The following is a 23,037-nucleotide window of genomic DNA, read 5'->3' as shown; positions in this document are numbered from 1 at the left end:
GAGAGGAGGGGAACCGGTAGTTGGGGAGGTGGGGGGGACCAGAGGGGCGGGGAGGTAGGAAAGGGGCGGGACTGAGGCGGGAGGTGTAAGCTGACTTTTTGAAAGGGGATCGTTGGAGACCGGATCCTGGGCGAGGTGGCTGCTGATTGGTGGACCGCGGCGCGGTCCCTGTTCACGTGGGCGGAGTGGGCGGGGGAAGTTCGGAGAGCCGGAGCAGTAGGACTGTAGTAGGTTGGGTCCGGCTCCGCCGGGCTGGGCTGGCCGGGGTGGGCTGAGCTAGGGCGGCAGGCGAGTAGACTCGGGGTGGAGCGTGGGGTGCTAGGTGGATAACCACGTCCTAGAACTGGTTCCTGTTTTCTAGGGCATGTGGACTAGGGATGGGTACTTGACCAGATGCCAGAAAGTTGAAAGAAGAGTTTGTGCAGGAGTTACCTGCAGTGTCAGAAATTCGGTTCCTGTATGCCTAACAAAGTATTCAGATCGGATGTGCACACCCCAGCTGTCAGGATTGAGGGGTGGAAATCCACAAAATTTCCTTAAACAGCATAAGCTCTAGATTCACTGATATTTTCCGAGGGACCCAGAACTTATTAGTGTTAAGATCTCTTTTTCGTTGCCATTGAGACAACTCCCTTAACGCAGTGCAGTATTTTGGTAAATGGTGTTAAGTAGAAGATAGGATGATTAGAAACCTATCCTTAACCTGCCAAATCATTTTTACCATTACAAGAGTATGATAGACTTTGAAAGCCAAAATTTTTGTCTTTGATTCCAGTTTGCGGATAACTTGGGAAAAAAATTTTTTGGCATTGTGATCAAAAAGTCTAGTTTTGCTTTTCATTTATTATGGATTATACTTACTAATTTACCTCTTTGCCCAATTGATGTTATATTTGGATTTCTGACTCTGCAGAGGAATATGTGAGTTCCCACTAAAGTTTGTGATCTCATTTTAAATAAGACCCTACATTTGGAAGCTAGGGTAGTAATACTTTTTAAGTTTATTTTTTAAAGCCTTTTTTAAAAAATCTGGAGTGTAATACTTTTGTAGCATTTGGAAACTGGGTTTTTTATACTTTTTTTAAAAATAAGTGGACTGAAATATACCTTTTGATTTGTTCACTATAAGGTTGAATTTTCCCTAAATTAGCTTAATCCTGATAGCTAGATTTACCAGTGTTGTGCTTTCACCCCCTACTTGGTTGAAATGCCCCATTAGAAACATCATATTTTCTTGTTTTGTTTTCTGGTATTTGCTAATAGAACAGAGCTTAAGAAACAAGGATGTTGCTTGAAGCAGTATCTGTGTAAATACTGAAGCTAAAAATAGGTCAAGAATTTTGTTGATAAGGTAAGATTGGGAGGATTCTGATTTAAATATAAAATACTATGAGTCTTGGATAGGAGTTTATAATCTGTATGCTGACTGAAACTCCGTTTCTATAATCATTAGACTATATTAACAACCAATGTTTTTTTATTGGTTGTAGTGTCACATGGCTCAGTTTCTTTGTAATTTAAGAATATATGGGGCCATCTCTACCATTTTACTGGCTGTATTTTCTGTCTTTTGGGGCAAGGACTGGACTGTTTGTGTCTAGAGTTCCTCATCTGTAAGATGGGGATAAAAATAATATTTTCTCCTTGGGCTACTATGAAATTTAGATGATTAACACCATTTTTAAAAGGCCTGAGAGCAGTACTCAGCACTGACTCAAAACTTGTTGGCTGTTATTATCATGGGTAATTAAGGCCCAGGTTACACTATCGTCCTTTATTCAATATGTAGGTTTCTTTAAAAATGCTGTATGCTTTTATAAAATGAATCTTATTTGGATTTCACAAACCAATAAAGTATTTTTCAAAAAGCTGGGGAACCAATTTAGGGTTAACAACTTTATTTTGGCAAGTTTAAGAGCATTAAAAAGGAATAATTAACTGGAAGTAGAGACTAGTTTCATTATCTTTTTGCTGTTGTTAAGTATTTTAACTACAGAAATGGAGGAAGGTCAACTTGTGAATAGAGGACAGTTCTTTAGAACAATACACTGAGCTGAGTTTTCTCCTTTCAGCGAGAACCTGAGAAAACACCATGGGCCAGCATTTAGGGATACCCTGCATTAAGTCATATTCCCATGTAATTGTGAAGCATATAATCACCTTTTAATTAATTTGTTTTGTGAACCCAGATTTTCATATTTTGGTTTTGCTTAAGCAAAATTTAGCTGCATTTAAAAGAATCACTTTCAACGGTCTTCCTTTAGGCTTTTAACCACAAAGACCCAGAAAAACTCTTCAAAATGAATTTGTCTACCACTGCCATAAAAAAAAAATCTACTGCTCATTTACTTTTTCATTTAATTATTCGTTTAAGAAACATTTATTTAATGGTTGCTATATGTCAGGCACTAAGGTGAATAAGACAGATGAGACCTGCAATCACAGAATATGTAGTTCTTCCCACCGCGCCCCCCCCCCAAAAAAATTTGGAAACCACAGACCCAGGTTGAATTTGGCAATAACTTTTTATATACTGCAGTACAGAAATCAGAGCTTTTCCTTTCTAGGAAATCAGCATCCTCAAAATGTCTATGAAATACTCTGTAAAGCAGCAGTAGACCATTCTTCTAGTCCAATAGTATTCCCTGACTTGCAAATAGCAAATGAACTTTCAGGATATTTCTTCTTCTGCCACCTGCCACCTGCCACCTGATCTAGCAGAGAAAGCAGCTCTGGACTAGGAACTCACTAGATGTTACATGCCTGCCAGTTGGTATTCCTACTTACGCTGACCGTGTCCTGACACAGGAGAACAGTGGCCCCATTTCCATTTATTCGCATGGAGCACGTGCAGTCAGAGAAGTCAGGAGGCTGAGTGGACCAGCCTCTTTTCTACATCCCAGTTTAGAAATGGGCAGTACAGACTGTGAGAAGCCAGTGAAAGGCAATAGCTTCTTCTTGGCCATGAATTTCTAAGTATCCAGGATACCAAGCCACATGAATTACTATATCGTACCTGGTGATCTGATTGTGCAGATATTGGTTATTAAAACTGCTGACAGCCTCCCAATTCATTTAGAAAAATCTGGTCAATGGTTTTGAACAACAAAGACTGTTAGGGAAAGATGCATGTTTTTGAAATTGGAAGAGGAAGATTTATAGATATTATCACTTCCTTGAAAAGAAGGGCTAGATCTACTTTCTTCCTTGTCTCCACCAGGCAACTAGCAAGTATTGCAGGCCATTAAATTTGTACATATTTACAGCAGTAGCATTCATATTTGCTTTATAAGATGACATATTACAGGAGTATTTGATTGAGAACATAACCACAATTACATATATAAAAACTGTAGATCTTTTCTACTTTGTTCTTACTATTTTTTTTCAAGACAAGAAGTTTATAAGCCCTATGAGCATATGTGACAAGTTACATCTTGAATTAAAGAAAATCTTAAATGCCTATTGTATCATAAAAACCCATCTCAATTTTTATCACATTGTCATGCTAAACAAAAGCATCTCACTGGCAGCTCTGGAAACCTTCTAGTTGGCCTGGACAGTGTTCTATTTACTCCACATTTATCCAATAAATTAATATTTTGGAAATAAAAATATCTGTATATACAACCAACAAACCTAACTTACCAGAATACATATTCTCAATTAAAAATTATAGGCGTTGGGCTTCCCTGGTGGCGCAGTGGTTGAGAGTCCGCCTGCCGATGCGGGGGACATGGGTTCGTGCCCCGGTCCGGGAAAATCCCACATGCCGCGGAGCGGCTGGGCCCGTGAGCCATGGCCGCTGAGCCTGCGCATCCAGAGCCTGTGCTCCGCAACAGGAGAGGCCACAACAGTGAGAGGCCCGCGTACCGCAAAGAAAAAAATATTATAGGCATTGCATTCATGTAATTTTATTTTGAAGAAAAATAATTTCCTCTTACTGATAACAGTAACTATATCAAGAAACCTCTGGGGGACAATTATGAATATGTATTGCTTTCATTCGTGACAAGTAAAGCATATGTTGAAATTTATAACTCATCAGCTCTGTCTTTGCGAAGTAAGTTAATTTTGGAGATGAGATAAAGCATGGTTCCAGAGAGCTATAAAAGTAAATAGTCTTAAATTTTATGCTAGATTTAGTAATTGTGTGAATTATAAATACAACAGTCAACAAATATAATAAAATAGTATTATCTTTAAACTTCTGCAATAAGCTGTTTGTCTTTAGTTCACAGTAAACCTGTATTCTTTATTCTTACATCTTCAACTAGTAAAAATCAAAATCTGAATAAAGCAAAGGAGTGGTGGTAGAGTTGAAGAATAACCTTTAAGAGACTAACAGATTAAAAAAAATTGTTGGGGCCAGTTTCTAGCCCCAAGTTGATATAATCAATTAATTCCTGGCAATAAGTTGACTTGAAGTTATTGGTATCTGAATATTCTAGTTCTTGAGTGGCTGGTTATTGGGCAGAAGACCCATTGAATGGGTGGTTCTAAGAAAGGGACAACATGGCATCTTGTTAAGATGAAACCAGCATCTTTATACCTAACCCAGTTTGAAACCCTATAAAGACTTTTCATTTATAAGACCCTTACATATGGTACTTCTCTGCTACTGGAATCCTTGTTGAGAAGTGCCTGTCTTTGCATGAACTTTCGTCTTTTGGGAAAAGTTACTTCAGATGCTTGGATTGGATTGTTAAGGCAGTCTCACATTATTTTATTAAGTTTTACAGCTATGTTTGTCCTTGTTTTGGGGGTGGTGCTTCCTATTAGCATCCTGATTTCTTGTTTTAAAGGATTCACCCATTGGGTGTGGTCTTGGTGGGTAGTGGTGTCCATTCCTATCACAATAGCCAGAGGGACCTGATTCCCCCATCTCCACTCCCCAGCTCAGCCTGGGGATGTATGATGTAGACTCAGGCAAGCGGACCTTCTCCTCGACACTCTTGAGTAGGTGGCTGAAGGACACAGGGACAGTTGGTGGGCATGGGGGCAGTGGCAGTGGGTGGCCTAAGCTCCTCCCACTGAATGACTTTAGCTGTCATTCCTGCTCTTCAGCTTTCCAGAGGTCCCTGGGTTCCTGCTTGTTCTCCAACCCTGGTCCTCCCATCTTCCTTCGTGTGCTTCCTAAAATGCCTTCCCTAAATTCCATTTTTGCTTAAGATGGTCAAAGTTTGTTTCCGCTGTGTATCAGAGAGGGTCCTGGCAGGAAACAGTTGGCTCACTCAAACAGGGAAATTGAGGGGACTTTAATTCAGGGACTATTTACAGAAGTGTGGGTAGAGTTAGGGAGTGACCAAGGGATGATGAAGACTAGCAACAGCAGGGAGCCTTATACCACTTCTAGGCTGGAAGGGCTATGAGGTGAAGTGCCACCAGAACCTGGAGAGAGAATTCTCTCTGTAGCTGTGGAACAGGCTGCCTGAGAAGCTGAGACCTTAGGAGAGGACCCAAAGCTCCTGGCTCAATAGGGAGGCAGCCAGGGGACAAAATACCCCAGCCTCACTCTTCTTCCCTCGGACTTCTGGCTGGTGCCTCCCATTGGATGAAGCTACCTGGAAGCGAGAAGGCAAGGAAGCCCGTTGGTGGAGCCCATAAGGGTCAGCCTTTCAGAACACAGAGCAGAATGGAGAAGTGTAGAGAATAGATCTGGAGAGGGAACAGGGAGTAGCTGTGTAGAGTGCTTGCGAATGAGACTTGACTGATAAAACTAAAATATACATGTACATTCATTTTTTAAAGCCCCCTCATATAGTTGTAAGGTCTGTGCACTGTAAGGAGGTGCCCTGCTGAGAAGGTCAATAGAGGCTGATATCCAAGGCAGGTACCCTTGCAAGGGCTGTAATTACCTGAAGGATGGAGCATGTGTTTCCTTGATCAGAGATGCCAACTGTCCTCTAAACTGTGCAGCTAGGGGGCTGGACTTCACTGGGTGGTGGGCAGGGCCCTTTGGTCTTTTCTAATTTGCATTAAAACTATCATATAGACCAGCAGTGGCTGTGCGTCGCCCATGCACTAATATTTTAAACTCTGAAATAATATAGCATCTAGTTAAGCATGCCAACTCTGGAATCAGACTACCTGGATTCTCATCTGAGTTCTGCAGTGTATCAAAAAATGTGCCATTTACTCTCATCAGTGAAATTAGGTTAATAATAATGCCGACTTCACAAGGCTAGTGTGAGGATTAGATGAAACAGTAGAGATAAAGCATTTAGCACAACACCTGGCATGCAGTTTGAACTCCAAGAACATGAACAATTGTTTTATGGCTAATTTCCAATACTGTTTTTTGACTTCCATTCCTGCAGCCACCACAACATGCTGTGTGGTTAATCTCTTCCCCAATGCCCAGTCCCATCACCCCTCACACAGTGGCCTCCCTGTCATCTGTATCTGATACCTATACGTCCATCATCCTCTCGATCACATCACTTTCCAGTCAGCATTCATTTTCCCTGCAACATTCGCTTCTCTAGGCTTACATCCTAGCCATCTGTTATCTGTGGAGGATGCTCCCAAGTTATCTACCCTTCCAGTGAGACTCAGGAGCATCAAGCCTCCTAAAAAAGACTGAAAAAGAAGAAACAGTGGTGGGAACTCTGCTTTGATTTTCACGCCGCATCAAAATCTTCAACAGCCTTTAAATTGTCAGGATATCCTCTCTGTAGTTTAAGATTTGGTTGTACCACAATTCTAGGATTAAAACTTTAAATCTATTATGCTTGCTTTAAGGTTCCACAATGGACTTTAGAAAATAAGCATGCAAAGCAATGTAACCCGACTGTCCCTTCTCATGATCTGTTTTAGGCTGTGTTCTTTCTTTCCGAAACATACAAAGTATAAACTTTGGATATGTAAATTACATGTGGTGCAATTCATTATCATTTGCACTTCTGCTTTCCTCTCCCCACTGCCATGTCACCTTTGTCATGCACAAGAGGGCAGCAAGGCTGGACCTTACCTCATTACAACAACTGAAAAATTAGGAGTCTCATGTCAGTGTTAAGTACATGGCAAATTAAATTCATCCTTAAGATTTTTTTTTCATCCTTAAGATTTTGATTGGAAGTATGATGCTATATCATCTAAAGTATTTTTTTTATCTATTGATTAAGGAGGCAGGTCTTTCCATAATTGTGTCCAGACTTTTAGGAGTAAAAGAAATGGTCCACGTGGCTCTAGTTTGATCAACTCATTCACCATCAGTTTTTGGTGAATTTACACATCTACCATCTAATGTTATACTAACCAGTGTGGTAACAAGTGACCATGGGTAGGAATGGAGAAGGATTACAAATGAATTGATTATAAGCGATATCACTTTTAAAAACAAGCCAGCAGACTCTCCTTTACATAAATACCTGGCATATGGTCTGAGCTCAAAGAATATTAGCAGTTATCAAATGGTTATATCAAAGCAATAGAACAATTAAGGTTGTCCATAAAAATAGTATTTTTATGAATCAGCTAAATTAAGTTTTGTTGCAAGTAACAGAAAACCGAACTCAAATTGGCACACGCAACAATCAAATCTATTATCTTACATAATAAGTCCAAAGTTAGTGTGGTCTCCAGACATGGTACATCAAGGCTCCAGCCCAGCTTTGTGACAGTCTTCCTGGCCCTGGCCTTGGGCTGATGGCAAGGTGGCTACAGACACTATAGGTAACACTTGCAGACACAACAAAGTCCAGACTAAAGGAAGGAGAGAGAATGTCTCTTTCTTACGTCTCTGTGTAATCAGCTAGGAAGCTGTTCCCTGAAGCAGGAGACTGTTGTGGCTTATTGGCCAAGACTAGGTTATGTGTCTATTTTAACCCACTCAGTAGTAAGGGGAGTGACCATAGTTTATGCTATCATTGGGGTAGAATAGATTTTGGGAGTCAACAGTTAGTACAGAGCACATTTATTTATCTCAAGAGATTTTACGTGGAGATTAAGTTTGAGGGAAAGGGAAGTGTGTGTGTGTGTGTGTGTCTGTGTGTGTGTGTATGTGTATGTGTGTGTATGTGTGTGAAAAATAGGTTTTTTGGCTAATGAAGGGGCATGATCTCAGGCCCCAAACTACAATGAATGGATAGCTCTCAAGCACAGGTAAGGAGATCAAAGAGAAGTGCATCACAGCCAGGGACCCACAGAAAGGTGCAGCTTGTTTCAAAAAGATACTGTGGGCATGCACAGACAGCTGCACACTTCTCTCAGGGGTCACAGGCTTCTGTCTCAGAGGTGCTGGAGAAATCTTATTCTCTGCTCTCTGCTTTTGTGGGCTCTATAGACCAGGACCTCCACAGGCAAATGAGGACAAAAGGTGGGTGCCCACAAAGAGCAACCTGACAGGTGATGAAGAGGTCTCTTTACCCTCCAAAATGCTCCCCCTTTAAAAACAAAACAAAGCAAACCAAATGCACAAAAACACAGAGAGACCTAACTAGCCATCTGCTTAGGTGGACAAGATAGTTACCTATGGGATACAGGGTGGAAGGTTCTGTGCTGTCTCTCCAAACCCCATAGCACCCCACTCTGAGCTCAAAGCCATCAGTTCCACTATTGGATAAAGCACGTCTAAAGATTTTTCAAAAGTAAGTGCTTATGTGAAGAAGGCTACATTAAGCCACCAACAGCTTAGCATTAATTGTTACATCATAGAATCTAAGTGTACCTGCAAACACGCAAATTCCCAAGATGGGCAGGATCTTTAAAAAGGGAGAAGCAACTTCTTTATCCGTTTGCTTAGATTTCCAACAGACAAACGTATCTGTGTAAAAGACATAGGAAAATAATGTGATAATGAGATTCAAACATGTGCCCTACTTGAGCCAATGTATGAGGAAGAAACTGGGAGCTAAGAGTCTCAGGAGGGCGGCCCTGTGGCCCTCTGGGAGCTCCCCTTTTCCTGCCTTGCCTCCTGAGGGGAAGTGTGTTCTTCACTCCACTTCCTGTTTGTTGGTGAGAGATTGGCTCCTTTCCACATTACAATGGAAATTAATCAAGACATCTCCCAAGAATGAAGTATGACCTTGGGTTCATTTTAAACCTTTCTAAGGGAGTGAGTAGGTATGTGAAAATTTTGTATTGGGATGTTTAGTTCAGAAATACTTATACTTGATTGATGCCAAAACATTTACTAATCGTTCTGGAACCCTTCGGCTTTTTGCCTCTCCCGTTGCGGAGCACAGGCTCCGGACGCGCAGGCTCAGCGGCCATGGCTCACGTGCCCAGCCGCTCCGCGGCACGTGGGACCTTCCGGGACCGGGGCACCAACCCGTGTCCCCCTCATTGGCAGGCGGACTCCCAACCACTGCGCCACCAGGGAAGCCCCCCTTCGACTTTTGATCCTGTCTTTACTGGTTGGTAGCAAAAGTGTCTCCCAAAGATGTAAAGAACTGGTATAACAAAGAAATTTTCCTTTGGGAATAGAAGTTAGTATTTTTTTATTTACATCAGATCGATTCTTAATTTATTGTTGTTTGTTTTACATTCACTAACTTCCTAAAAATAAGAAAATATCTAACCTTTAAAAATTATGAATCGCTGTATTGTACAACTGTAACATATAATATTGTATGTCAGTTATACTCCAATAAAAAATAAAGGGACTTCCCTGGTGGTCCAGTGGGTAAGACTCCTCAGTCCCAATGCAGGGGGCCCAGGTTCCATCCCTGGTCAGGAAACTAGATCCCACATGCATGCCACAACTAAGAGTCCATATGATGCAACTAAAGAGTCCACATGCTGCAACTAAAGATCCCACATGCTGCCAGGAAGGTCCCACGTGCCGCAACCAAGACCCAGAGCAGCTAAAATAAATATATAAAATAAATAATAAATAAAAGCTCAACAGATAACAAGTTTCTTTTTTAAAAAAATATAAATAAATAAGTAAATGCATAAATAAATAAAAAAAGAAAATATCTGAAGTGTAGGTTCTGGGTGTTCTTAGTTAGGTACACTATTGCTAAGGAGAGGAGGTTAGCATTGATTGAACATCTGCTACATGTCTTTCACGCCTCAACTTTGCTCACTTCTCTTGAAAGCAACCCTACGCAGTTCAGTATCACTAGCATCATGATGAAGAGCTCTGGGTTCCGGCTCAGGTACTGTACTCATGAGCTGAACGACCTGGGTGCTCCCATATAGGAAGGAGATAATAACGGTACCTACCTCCTGAGACTGTTATGAGATTAGAGGAGTTAGGGAACCTTCAGTGCTCTTACTCCAGCACCTTGCAAATAATAAGCACTTAATAAAAATCTGCTCTTTTGTTATTTTTCTTATTTTATAGATCAGAAAATTGTATATCAGACAGATTAAGTAACTTGTCATATCTGAGAGAGTTTATTTGCCTAAGGTCACTACATTAATAAATCATGAGAGAGGGATTTAAATGCTTTTATCCAATTTCAGGTCTATCCAATTCTAGAGCCTGGCTGTTTCACAAATATGTCATATTTCTGCTGAATATCTATTTCAAATACTCTATTCCACACAGGATAATAGGACAAAGTTCCCCAAAAGTTGGAGATCAAGATTAATTTTTGGGCTTCCCTGGTGGCGCAGTGGTTGAGAGTCCGCCTGCCGATGCAGGGGACATGGGTTCGTGCCCCGGTCTGGGAAGATCCTACATGCCATGGAGCGGCTGGGCCCGTGAGCCATGGCCGCTGAGCCTGCGCGTCTGGAGCCTGTGCTCCGCAACGGGAGAGGCCACAGCAGTGAGAGGCCCGCGTACCGCAAAAAACAAAAATAATAATAATAACTTTTTTGGTATACTCCTGAGTGCTCTGCACTTAAAGGGTACTAAGTGGATGTTGCTGAATGACCAACAGATGGATAGTCTATGCCTAAGACCCTGACAAACTACAGTTGGTCCTGTGTATCCATGGGTTCTGCATCTGGGGATTCAACCGAGGGTTGAAAATTTTGGGTTAAAAAAATTCCAGGGATTCCCTGGTGGCGCAGTGGTTGAGAATCTGCCTGCTAATGCAGGGGACACGGGTTCGAGCCCTGGTCTGGGAGAATCCCACATGCCGCGGAGCAGCTAGGCCCATGAGCCACAACTACTGAGCCTGCGCGTCGGGAGCCTGTGCTCCGCGACAAGAGAGGCCGCGATAATAAGAGGCCCGCGCACCGCGATGAAGAGTGGCCCCTGCTTGCCACAACTAGAGAAAGCCCTAGCACAGAAACCAACACCCAACACAGCAAAAATAAATTAATTAATTTAAAAACAAATTTCCAAAAAGCAAAACTTGAATTTGCCACACACTGCAAATATTTTTACCAATATATTTTGGATACTGAGGGATGGATACTGAGAGATGACTGTATTTTGTTGCCATTTTGAGTGATGGCCTGAAAATGTGATAATATTCTATCCATGTTACTGTGATCTTTACTCATGAAGACTATCTCTATATACTTTAAGACATAAATTAGCTAGGAAAAAATTTTTGCTGAGTTTGTTCTTCTCACACATTAGAGAAAGGAACTAAAGTTTCCACAGAGGTTTTGGAGCTAAATGAATTTCTTTAGTTCACCAGAACATGCAGATATATCTGGAGGTCCCAGAGCTATGATTAATTGTTGCTCTTTTTTCAGTAACTTCAGTGGAATTTATTTTTCTGTCCAGGGTTTACTTTGTACATCAGATATATTATGAGAAGTGGGAAGGGAGTAGGTGTGAATTATAAAACAAGCTGAGCAGGTACAGTTTAGGGGATAATTTTGTTGAAATCCTTTTTCTTGGAGTATCCCCAATAAGACTAAGATTGCCAAAGCCCTTCCTAAGGTAGGGGATCTCTTCAGGCATCTTCCCCTTAGTGTTACATGTGGGAACTATTGAGTTTAAGTGCTTCAACATGGCAGAATCAAACAAAAGCTGGAAAACCAGAATGTGAATTAGAATGTCATTCTAATTTTATTGACTTGCAGTATTCATTTTCTTTTTATTTTTTGAAATCTTATTACATACTTATAGATTTATTTACTTTTCCTCTTTTTTAAAAATTGAGATATAATTGACATATAACATTCTATTTGTTTCTGGTGTCTGACATGATGATTCAATATATGTATATATTGTGAAATGATCACCACAATAAGTCTAGTTAATACCCATCACCACACATAGTTACAAATTTTTTTTCTGCCCTGGAACATCTTTTTATATAGTTTACAAATGGATATCCAAGTGGATTTGGATATATGACACCAAGGTCAAATTGAATGTGCCCAAATAACACAACCACCAAAGAGAAACTTGATATGGTTTAGCTGACCTATAAGGTAAGATTGCTCTTTGACACCAGGATTTTAAAGGCATTTCAATGCATTATGTTACAGGTTATAGCAAACATAATTGGTGATTTAACTTTGAATATTTAAGTCCCTACAAAAGAGTCAATTTGAAATATTTAAATCACCCCAGAATATAAAAATAAATGCATGGTTTTCTTGTATGTAAAGTTTTACCTCAAATGGGAAAAAAAAGGCCTCCAAACAAATTCTGGATTCTATTTAACAATAAGCAGGCTGATATGTTTAGGAAAGGTGTGCTGACATTTTCCATTAAATTTGAAATGCATCAAGAAAGAAGGCTTGCTGGATGGATATCGGAGTGAGTAGACAGACATGTGATAACACAAATCTAGGGAAATGTTAATTGTAGGATCTAGGTGGTAGGTAGATGGGTATTCATTGCATAGTTCTTTCGACTTTATACCAGGTTTGAAATTTTTCAATAAAATGTTAGAAAAAAAGCATGAATGTGTGGATTAAATTACTTATAGTCATATTTAATTGAAAAGAAGAGTCCAGAATGTGCATGTATTATAGGAAGTCTCACAGTAAGTGAACTTGATACATGAAAATGTAGAATTAATGATATGGACTGCAAGTTATTGAGCACTTAGTACGTGCCAGTCTTTGTACAAACTGCTTAATAAGTGTTATCTAATTTAATGTAATACAAGTATTGTTTGAAGTACAGATTATTATCCTTACTTCACAAGTTAGGAAAAGTTATGAAAAGGTTACATAACTTGCAGGAAAGTGTGTATCCAGTAAGCGGCACAGCTGAGAGTCAAACCACATCAGTCACTACACTCCAGAAAAGGGAAATTTAAATTAGAGGCATTTAGAGATTATCGAGTTTCCCCTCCTTTGGTACAAATGACACAAAGAAGCAGTAGCACTAGAATCCCAGAATTCTTTGGTCAAGGCTTTTGCCACTAGCCATGATATCTCTCTAACTACAGTTGTTTTCTACAAAATGGATTCACTATAGGATTCCCTTAAGTAACATTTCCATAATGCACTTCAACCATAATGTGATAGAGCAGAATTTGATCTATATACTTTTTTCAGGTATCGTATGTCATAAACAATGGCACCCTGATGCTATAAACAGTATGTCCAAAAGTGTAACATTAGCTTGAGTTTTTTTTTTTTTTTTTTTTTTTTGGGGTATGTGGGCCTCTCACTGTTGTGGCCTCTCCTGTTGCGAAGCACAGGCTCCGGACGCGCTGGCTCAGCGGCCATGGCTCACGGGCCCAGCCGCTCCGTGGCGTGTGGGATCTTCCCGAACCGGGGCACGAACCCGTGTCCCCTGCATTGGCAGGCGGACTCCCAACCACTGCACCACCAGGGAAGCCCTAGCTTGAGTTTTTGAATGCACTGAAATTGTGCATATTTCCCTGGTGGGAAAAACGCACGAAATTCTGAAATAAATATGTATTGCATCCATTTGAGTGAAAATGCTATAATTCTGCTTATTGTGGAGTTTTTTTCACAGCTCAGTTCCAAACCCACGACTTTCTGGGATTTTTTTTTTTTTTTAAGCAGTGACTGATTTACACAGTGCAAACCACCTAAAACAAAAGTGAACGTAGAAGTTGAACATCAAAAAAACAAAGAGGGCATATTTGTGCCCTTTTCCCCATTTGCACCCTCCAGCTTATGTCTTCAGTTCTGCTCCCAAAATTCTGACCTGGGAGTGTGGCAGCATCGAAGCAATGAAGAGACTCACTAAAGCTTTTAGGTTATAAGTTCTGAGCAGTTGTCCATCTTCTCTAGCGCAATTGGTCAAATGTTTGGCAGCTTTGGGCTAAGAAGTCCTGGATTTAACTTTTGGGTCCACCACTCACTAGATGAGGATAGTGAAGCTCCTTATCTTCTGAGTCATTTTTCCATCAGCCATAAAATACTTGCCTGACAGGATTACTGTGGGCATCAAAGGAAAATGTGTTTATGCTTTGAAAACAAAACAATAAAAACTAAGAACAACACAATAAACAGTGTTTAAATTTTGCCATTTGTTCGTTCGTGCCATTTTCTGTAAGGCATAATTATGTTTCCACAGTGTGATGAAACTATGAACATATTTCTTGATTTCAGAACATAGAAGACAATTCTCCGTGGGTGTCTTGCATAGCTGCACACCTTTCATGTGAGGCACTGATTGCCTTTATTATGGACTATCTTTTCAAAATTTTTGGTATAGCTGACACCTTTGAAAGACAGAGATAGTGTCTCTCTCTGGAGCAAAGAGCAGGCATGTTTACTGTCCTGTATAAAAGTTTTGGGTTCCCTAACCTCAGGGTTTCTTTCCCATAACACAATCTACTGCATGTGTAGTTATTCATCTGGGCTTGTCTGTGTCATCCTAGAAATGGGCCTTGGGCAGCTGGTACAAATGCAGGTTCTTCAGCTACTGCTACTGCTGTGTGTAATAGAGTCTCTTGTCTCTGACTCAGGAGTCTCATGTCTTCTATCAGCCTTCAAAGCAAGCTAATTCCTTTGTTAGCAAAAAGAGTAAAATCTCAGACCCTTCACAGTTCTTGACAAGAAAGTGGGATGTAAAATAGACACAAAAATTCTTCCTCCTATCATCTCTTGAGACCATTTTTACAAAATATATGTCCTCTTTTTGGGAGAATGGGCAGCATATTGTAGGAATTAAACACTTAGGCTCTGTGGCCAGACTGTCTGGGTTCTAATCATGTCTAGGTCTCTTTCTGGTTTGGGTTTCTCGAGAAACAAACTCTAAGATAAGGATATGAAAGAAAACAGTTTATTTTGGGAGGTAATCTCTGAAATCACTGGTAATGACTAAGGAAATAAGAAAGGCAAGGGAAGGCAGCCAATTAATGGCGAATTTTTAAGTAAGTTATAACTGTGAGTAACAAAAGTTTAATCCCACTTGGGAACTCTTAGTAGGCAATATAGAACACGTGCCTCTGAGCTACCCTACCTGAGGGGTGAGGGACCTGAGATATTTTATACCAAAGCCCATCTGTCATTGATTGAGGGCTCCTGGGAGGAGGTTGGGGCAGATTCTAGCTCTGGCTTTTCTGGTCTGTCTTGCATACAGCAAAACATACACAAAGTGGCCTGCAGCAGGCCCTGGCAGTTAGAAAGAAGGCCTGGGTGTGCACTACATTGATAAGGCCAAGGGAATGTAGTTGGCACACCCGCAGCCTTTGCTACAGACATCCTCTATCAGTATATTCCTAGGAAGTCACTCATCTTGTTTAAGACCTAGTTTCCTCCTCTATAAAATGGAAATAATAATAGCTTCAACCACATAGGGTTGAGAGGAGTAAAGATTCAATCCATGTAAAATACTTAAAGTAGGCCATAACATTTCATAAGCACTTAGTAAATGTTGGCTATTGTTATAGAGAAAGATGACTTTTATCGATTGATTAATATTTCATCTATATCATTCTCTGGTATTCTGGAGGTCGGCTTCTAATTCCTGAACATCAAGAAGTCTTATTTTAGTAAATGCCTGTGATGGACTTTTATAGATTCAAGGTATTTTTATATTTGTCATTTGTCAAGGGCCAACACTGGCTGCTTCATGGGAAGCACCAAGAAAGATGTGTTTAAAATTTATTATTCTTATTTAAATTTCCTTAGAGAATTTATGGGGCTAAGCACTCCTGAACTCTTTAATTTAAAGGTTTACTGCTTTGTCAGAGAAACTAATTAAATCTTATTTGAAGTGTCAGTAACACAGCAGCTTTAAACTCAGTTTTCTCTTCTTCTAGTATGGGAATGAGAATATAAAAGAGAATTGTATTTTAAACTCAATTTTCTAGCATTATGTATCATTTATGTTAGACTCCTGTGAATCAGCATGATAGTAACTATGGAATTCACCAAAACAAAACACTCAAGAATTTTAGTAAGCCCACTTAACTCTTGATTAAGGTAAAATTCTGCTATTAAGCTAAACACATGAGTAGGAAATTGTATTTTACCAAGGAAGAGACATATTTATGAAAACCAGCTCTTCAAAGGTCTATAGATTTGTCTGTTTCTTACTCTAATAAAATCCCCGACCTCCATCCCCTTTTATGCTTCCCAGGCAGCCCTCTTGGCTTGCTCTGCTTTGACTTTTAATCTCTTACTTAAAGAACTCACTCACCTTTATATCTGTATTCATACATCTTTATATTAAGACATATGTCTTTATATTAAATTTCTATATTAAGGAAATTGTCTTAAGAGTTTTCCCCAAAATCCTTTTTTCATTTTTGCAGTTACTAATTTAGGTATTACTTTCTTTGTCTAAATCTGAGGATATCTTAATGCAACATATATGTGCATATATGTGAATATGAAAAAAGTTAAAATTATAATCTTTCTATAAGTATCTTATTAGTGTTTCGACTGAAAGAAAATTAACCATAATTTTTCACACTAAAATTTTGACAGTTTTGGGCTTCCCTGATGGCGTAGTGGTTGAGAGTCCACCTGCCGATGCAGGGGACATGGGTTCGTGCCCCGGTCCAGGAAGATCCCACATGCCGCGGAGAGACTAGGCCCGTGAGCCATGGCCGCTGAGCCTGCGCGTCCGGAGCCTGTGCTCCGCAACGGGAGAGGCCAGAACAGTGAGAGGCCCGCGTACCGCCAAAAAAAAAATTTTTTTTGACAGTTTTAATAAGACATGTTTTATTTTTAGCTACTGTTTTTCTCCACATTTAAATGTCTTACATTTGAATTCTATTGAATGGTGCTTATTTTCATTATAGACCAGGAAAAGTTAGAAAAACCTGTAAACTTTCTTTTCTTCCATTAGTAAACTTTTCTTTTTTTAAACTTTTTGATGTCTTACTGCCCTATAAAACTTTTCTAAGTAGGAGGTAGGATAAAGTTTCCTATAAATTTAATTCATCATACTATGACATTATTTTGTTTCTTGACATTTTCTTCCTCACTAAGCATCATTTTAATAAAATATATTGTTATAGATAATATGAATCAAATGTTTTTATCTTAAAAACAGACCATTAAGGGGGAAAAATTAACAAAATTAGTGATTTAACCTATGCTCTGATAAAGAAAGCATAAAATAGGTCAGGTTAAAAAATAAGTTCAAATTGTATTACAGATTCATGGATGTTTAGAAGTTAATTTGAATGTTTTAAATAGTCTTAGTACATATACATAATTATAAAAATAATGTATCTTAGTAATAACTGATTGAAATATCTCTTTGCTATTACATTTATTTAAATTGTTAAAATTATTCTGAATTCTTCTGAAATGTAAACATCAATTCAAATCCTCTGAAAATGAATTTCAATTCTTACTTTCTCTTTGAATTGCTCCTAGGACTTTAAACTCCATTTTAAAAAGTCAACATTTATTTGTTCCTTTACTTATTATTTTTTTCTTTCTTTTTTTCCTTAAATGGAAGTATGGTTGATTTATAATGTCATGTTAGTGTCAGGTGTATAACACAGAATATAAATGTTCTTTTTCATATTCTTTTCCCTTATGGTTATTACAAAATATTGAGTATAGTTCCCTGTGATATACAGTAGGTCCTTTTTCCTTTACTTATTAATGCTATGGTATTTACTGAATGCTTACTGTGTGCTGAGCTCCAGGAATACCATGGTAAAACAGCATGCTTCCTGGTTAAGGAGAAAATAGAGTAATCAAATAAAGCCACCAAAACAGCCAGTAACAGACAAGTATGATAAGTACCATGTACAGAAGTTACCAGGCACTATAAGAGCATTTCTAGGGAGACCAGACCCAGCTTGGGGAATACAGAGAGGACTTCCTTGAGGAAGAGACATTTGAATTGAGATCTGAGGGATGTGTAAGAGTCAGACATAAAATAATGATTTTAACCTAAGAGTCAATATACAGAATTCTGTGTCCAGATTTCAAAGTTAAAATAAGCCACGTGTTATAACCATTGAGCCCAACTCTTCTAGTTTTTTTGGAGCTACACACTACAACTATCTGGATCTTAATTACTCTTTTATTAATAATACAGATTATACTGTCGGTTCTATTTCCGAGAAGATTGCTCTAAGAATAAAATGAAATAGAGTATGTGAAAGTGGGCGTTTTTTCCCACATGATAGAGTTTGGGGCAGATACTATTTATTATCTCTCTGTGGCCTCCATTATTTTTTATTTTCACATAGGAAGTGGAAAAAAGAAGTCCATGCTTTAAAGAAAAGGGTTACTTGTTCTCTACGGATAAATTTCTACATGTTCTTGTCCAGTTGTTTATTAGCAAATAACTTTTAGTAAGTGGTTCCCTGATAAAGCTGTCCCCAAGACACAGAATAAACTAAAACATCGTTTTCTTCCCTATAAGAACAACTATAACAAAGATGTACAATCAACAAATAACATAAGAGTATAAGTAAATTCATTGTTCATTCATTCATTCCTTCATTAAATCAGTGTCTAGCTCCAAGGACACTAGGAAAAACAAGACAATAAAGACAGAAGTGGTCCCTGCCTTCATAGAACTAATAATCTAACTCTAGTAGTCAAATGTTATGAACATTCTTAAGATGTGTGTTTAATTTCAGGAACATGTACTAGAAAGAACACGAGCTAAGAACTATTATCCATTATATAAATTACAAGGCCAGTGATTCCATCAAGATTTATGGGTAGACCTCAAAGCCATCCATAAGTTGTGGAAGATACCTAAGCTCTTTGCATTACTACTTCCCACTTCCTGGCAAATTACCCCTCTAGAATTTGTCTAGATTCCAAGCTGAGAGAGGAGTACAGCTGGCAACTGTACCCCATCTCCTCTTAGTGAAAGGGTAAGAGAATCCCCCTTAGGAATATGCTAGGCTTCCTGGGAGGTAGGTCATTATGTCAGTGGGAGATGGTAGATTCAGCTCAGTACACTGGTGGAGTACAGGCCATCTCCTGGTACACCTACACCCGCATTGGACTCTGAATAAGCTTTGCAGGAGAGAAAAAGGCAAAGCATGTATCCCCAACAGCTCAGCTTACAGCCAGCCCCACTCAGCATCCTAAAAATGCCACAGGAAATGTCAGCTCATTTCTGGAAGGTCATCCACTAACTAAGACAAGTCCAAAAGAACCTCAGAGGCTTAGGAGATTCCTACCAACTTTGAAGGTCATAGCCTCAAAGCAGGGCTGTGAAATTGCACCTGCAAAAGGACTACCATTGTCAAAGCTCTAGTTTCATCAGGAAAATAAAGAAGGTAAAATGTGTGTTTGGTGACATTCGTGTCCCCTCTTTCATCACCATCCCCTACCTCCTTTTCCCTCCCTGATGGCTAAGATCCTAGTGCACATACTGGCCATCCAACCTCTGTAGGACCCCTGGACATATTTTGAAGCTAACCAAATCCCGTTTTAACAAAAGTTAATTCCATTCCTTATGGGCCCCTTTTTTTTCTAGGTGGAAGACAATAATCTGAAAAATCCAATTCTGATAAATTTTTAGTGGATTTAGGATGGTGTCTGACATATAAATTCTTCCTGAGAATATAAACACATCTGGTAATCTCTCTAGGTCATATATACATATTCTAACAGGGGCTGGTGACATTTCTTAAACTCCAGAGAATGGCATTAAAATGTAAAGGTTCCAGCCCAACAGGAGAGTTATATTTGGGGGTATATCACCCATATATTAACTTTGTACTCTCACATAATTTCTGCATATGGTTTAATGAGCCTGGTCCTATGGGCTAAATTGATATTCTATGAATATATATTGAGCCCAATGTACACTGCTGGAAATTCAAGCCTTGTCAATGAGGTTGACTATTTCTGGGCACTGGTACAAACCCAAGAAATAAAGATTAGTTACATGTTTTCATTAGTGATGACATGAGTTAAATAGTATACTCTCAGATTAAATTTAATCATCTATTCAACACAGAGTTCTTACAAAAGGCCTCAGAGTAAATATAGTCTTTGAAGTGTAAAAACTGGGGAATGTTGACAGCTGCCAAGTCCATGTAGCCTTTACATATTTGCATACTGAGCAAACACGCCAGTCAATTTGTCTGACCTACTTGTGCCCTTTCCCTGAGAACCTGTTTCCATTGCTTCTAGTGAATGAGTGGCACGCCATTTGACCTTAGCCTCCTGACCCCAGCTGATTGCAACATGAATGAAAGAGACAGAGGGAGAAAGAGAAAGACAGAGAGAGAAGAGTTAAGTCAGTAGGTATAGACAGAGAGACCAGTGACCACGTGGCTCCAGTGAGAGAAAAAGAAAGAAAGAGAGAGAGCACACACCTTGATTCCAGAGAGCTTTCCCATTCCTCTTCTTCTGATTCTGTGAATGGCCCAGATATACTCCCTATCTCAATCCTATGAGATAATCTGTGTAACAGAGAAGGGTAGTTTCCATTGCAGGGCTATCCAATAGAAATAGTACGCAAGTATGCAAGTCACATACGTACTTTAAAATGTTCTAGTAGCCTTGGTAAAAAAGTAAAAAGAAACAGGTGAAATTAATTTTAATAATATATTTTATTTAACGCAGTTATCCACAACCTTGCCATTTCAACCTGTAATCACTCTAAAAATTACCAATCAGATATCTACATCCTTATTTTCATGCTAAGTCATCAAAGTCTGGTGTGCTCTTTATGCTTACAGCACATCTCAATTTGGATGAACCACATCCCCAGTGCCCAATAGCCACATGAGGCTGCTGGCCACCATATTGGATCGCAAAGATAGAGCAATCACTGGAAAGTAGCTATGCTCTCAGGGACTTCATCTCCTAGTTACCTTGCATCTAGGAAGGGCCAAGTAACTAGGTATTGCCAAAAGCTTGGGAATAGAAGTTATGTATGTCACTTCTAAACCAAGGTGGTTAAGAAGCAGATGTGGTTTCTTCACTCTCTGTCCGCTTTCACCAGCTTGATGCAAATGGACATGCAGCCTGTCAAAGATGGCACAAGAAGGAAGAAGGAAGGAGCACAGGTCTTTGAATGATGACTTTGAGGAAAGACTGCCATCAATCAAAAATATTTGCTTTGGATGTTACATAAACAAAAAATAAACTTCTTGTTTGAACAGTTATAAATTTTTGGCTTATTTGTTTAGCCATTAGCCTACCCTATCTAATAGGCCCATATTTTCCTGTACTAGTGTTAAATGCTTTTGCTATTTCTTGCAGCAAGTGATACCCTAACACACATGCGCAAGTACTTGAGTACACACATGCACACAAGTGCAGGCACAATAGCTAATTACCTTTGGGTTCTGTAGATGAGTAATACATCCGTGTATATTTTACCCAGGGCATATTTAGACTGCAGATTTTATCTGGAAAAATAAAGCTGAAAATGCAAATCAAAACTACAATGAGGTATCATCTCACACTGGTCAGAATGGCCATTATCAAAAAATCTGAAAACAATAAATACTGGAAAGGGTGTGTTGAAAAGGGAACCCTCCTGCACTGTTGGTGGGAATGTAAATTGATACAACCACTATGGAAAACAGTATGGAGTTTCCTTAAAAAACTAAAAATAGAACTACCATATGACTCAGCAATCCCATTATTGGACATATACCCTGAGAAAACCATAATTCAAAAAGAGACATGTACTACAATGTTCATTGTAGCACTATTTACAATAGCCAAGACATGGAACCAACCTAAATGTCCACCAACAGATGAATGGATAAAGAAGATGTGGCACATATATACAATGGAATATTACTCAGCCATAAAAAGAAACAAAATTGAGTTATCTGTAGTAAGGTGGATGGACCTAGAGTCTGTCATACAGAGTGAAGTAAGTCAGAAAGGGAAAAAATATACCGTATGCTAATGCATATATATGGAATCTAAAAAAAAAAAAATGGTACTGATGAACCTAGTTGCAGGGCAGGAATAAAGATGTAGACATAGAGAATGGACTTGAGGATACAGGATGGGAGGGGGAAACTGGGGCGAAGTGAGAGTAGCATCAACATATATACACTACCGAATGTGTATATATGTGAGAAGCTAGTGGGAAGCAGCAGCATAGGACAGGGAGATCAGCTCAGTGCTTTGCGATGACCTAGAGGGGTGGGATATGGAGGATGGGAGGGAGGCTAAAGAAGGAGGGGATATGGGGACATATGTATGCATATGGGTGATTCACTTTGGTATAAAACAGAAACTAACACAGTATTGTGAAGCAATTATACTCCAATAAAGATCTATTAAAAAAAAGAAATGCTCATCTACACATAATAAAATATGTACAAAATAAAAAAATAATAAATCAAGAGGAAAATATGAACAAGCTACAAAATTCTTAGAAGAAAACATGGGACAAATTTTCATGACATTAGATTTGACAATGATTTCTTTTTTTAAAAAAATTAATTAATTAATTTTATTTTTGGCTGCATTGGGTCTCCATTGCTGCATGCAGGCTTTCTCTAGTTACAGTGAACAGGGGCTACTCTTGGTTGCAGTATGCAGGCTTCTCATTGTGGTGGCTTCTCTTTTTGCAGAGCATGCATAGATGCATAGGCTTCAGTAGTTGTGGCACACAGGCTTAGTTGCTCCGTGGCATGTGGGATCTTCCCGGACCAGGGCTCGAACCCATGCCCCCTGCATTGGCAGGCAGATTCTTAACCACTGCACCACAAGGGAAGTCCAGCAATGATTTCTTGAGTATGACACTAAAGGTGCAGGCAATAAAAGAGGAAAATAGACAAATTGGACTTTATGAAAATAAAACTTTTGTGCATCAAAAGATGCTAT

The sequence above is a fragment of the Phocoena sinus genome, chromosome 7 (genome assembly GCF_008692025.1).
Source record: "Phocoena sinus isolate mPhoSin1 chromosome 7, mPhoSin1.pri, whole genome shotgun sequence".
Classification (NCBI taxonomy): domain Eukaryota; kingdom Metazoa; phylum Chordata; class Mammalia; order Artiodactyla; family Phocoenidae; genus Phocoena; species Phocoena sinus.
Note: the sequence above shows the minus strand (reverse complement) of the source record.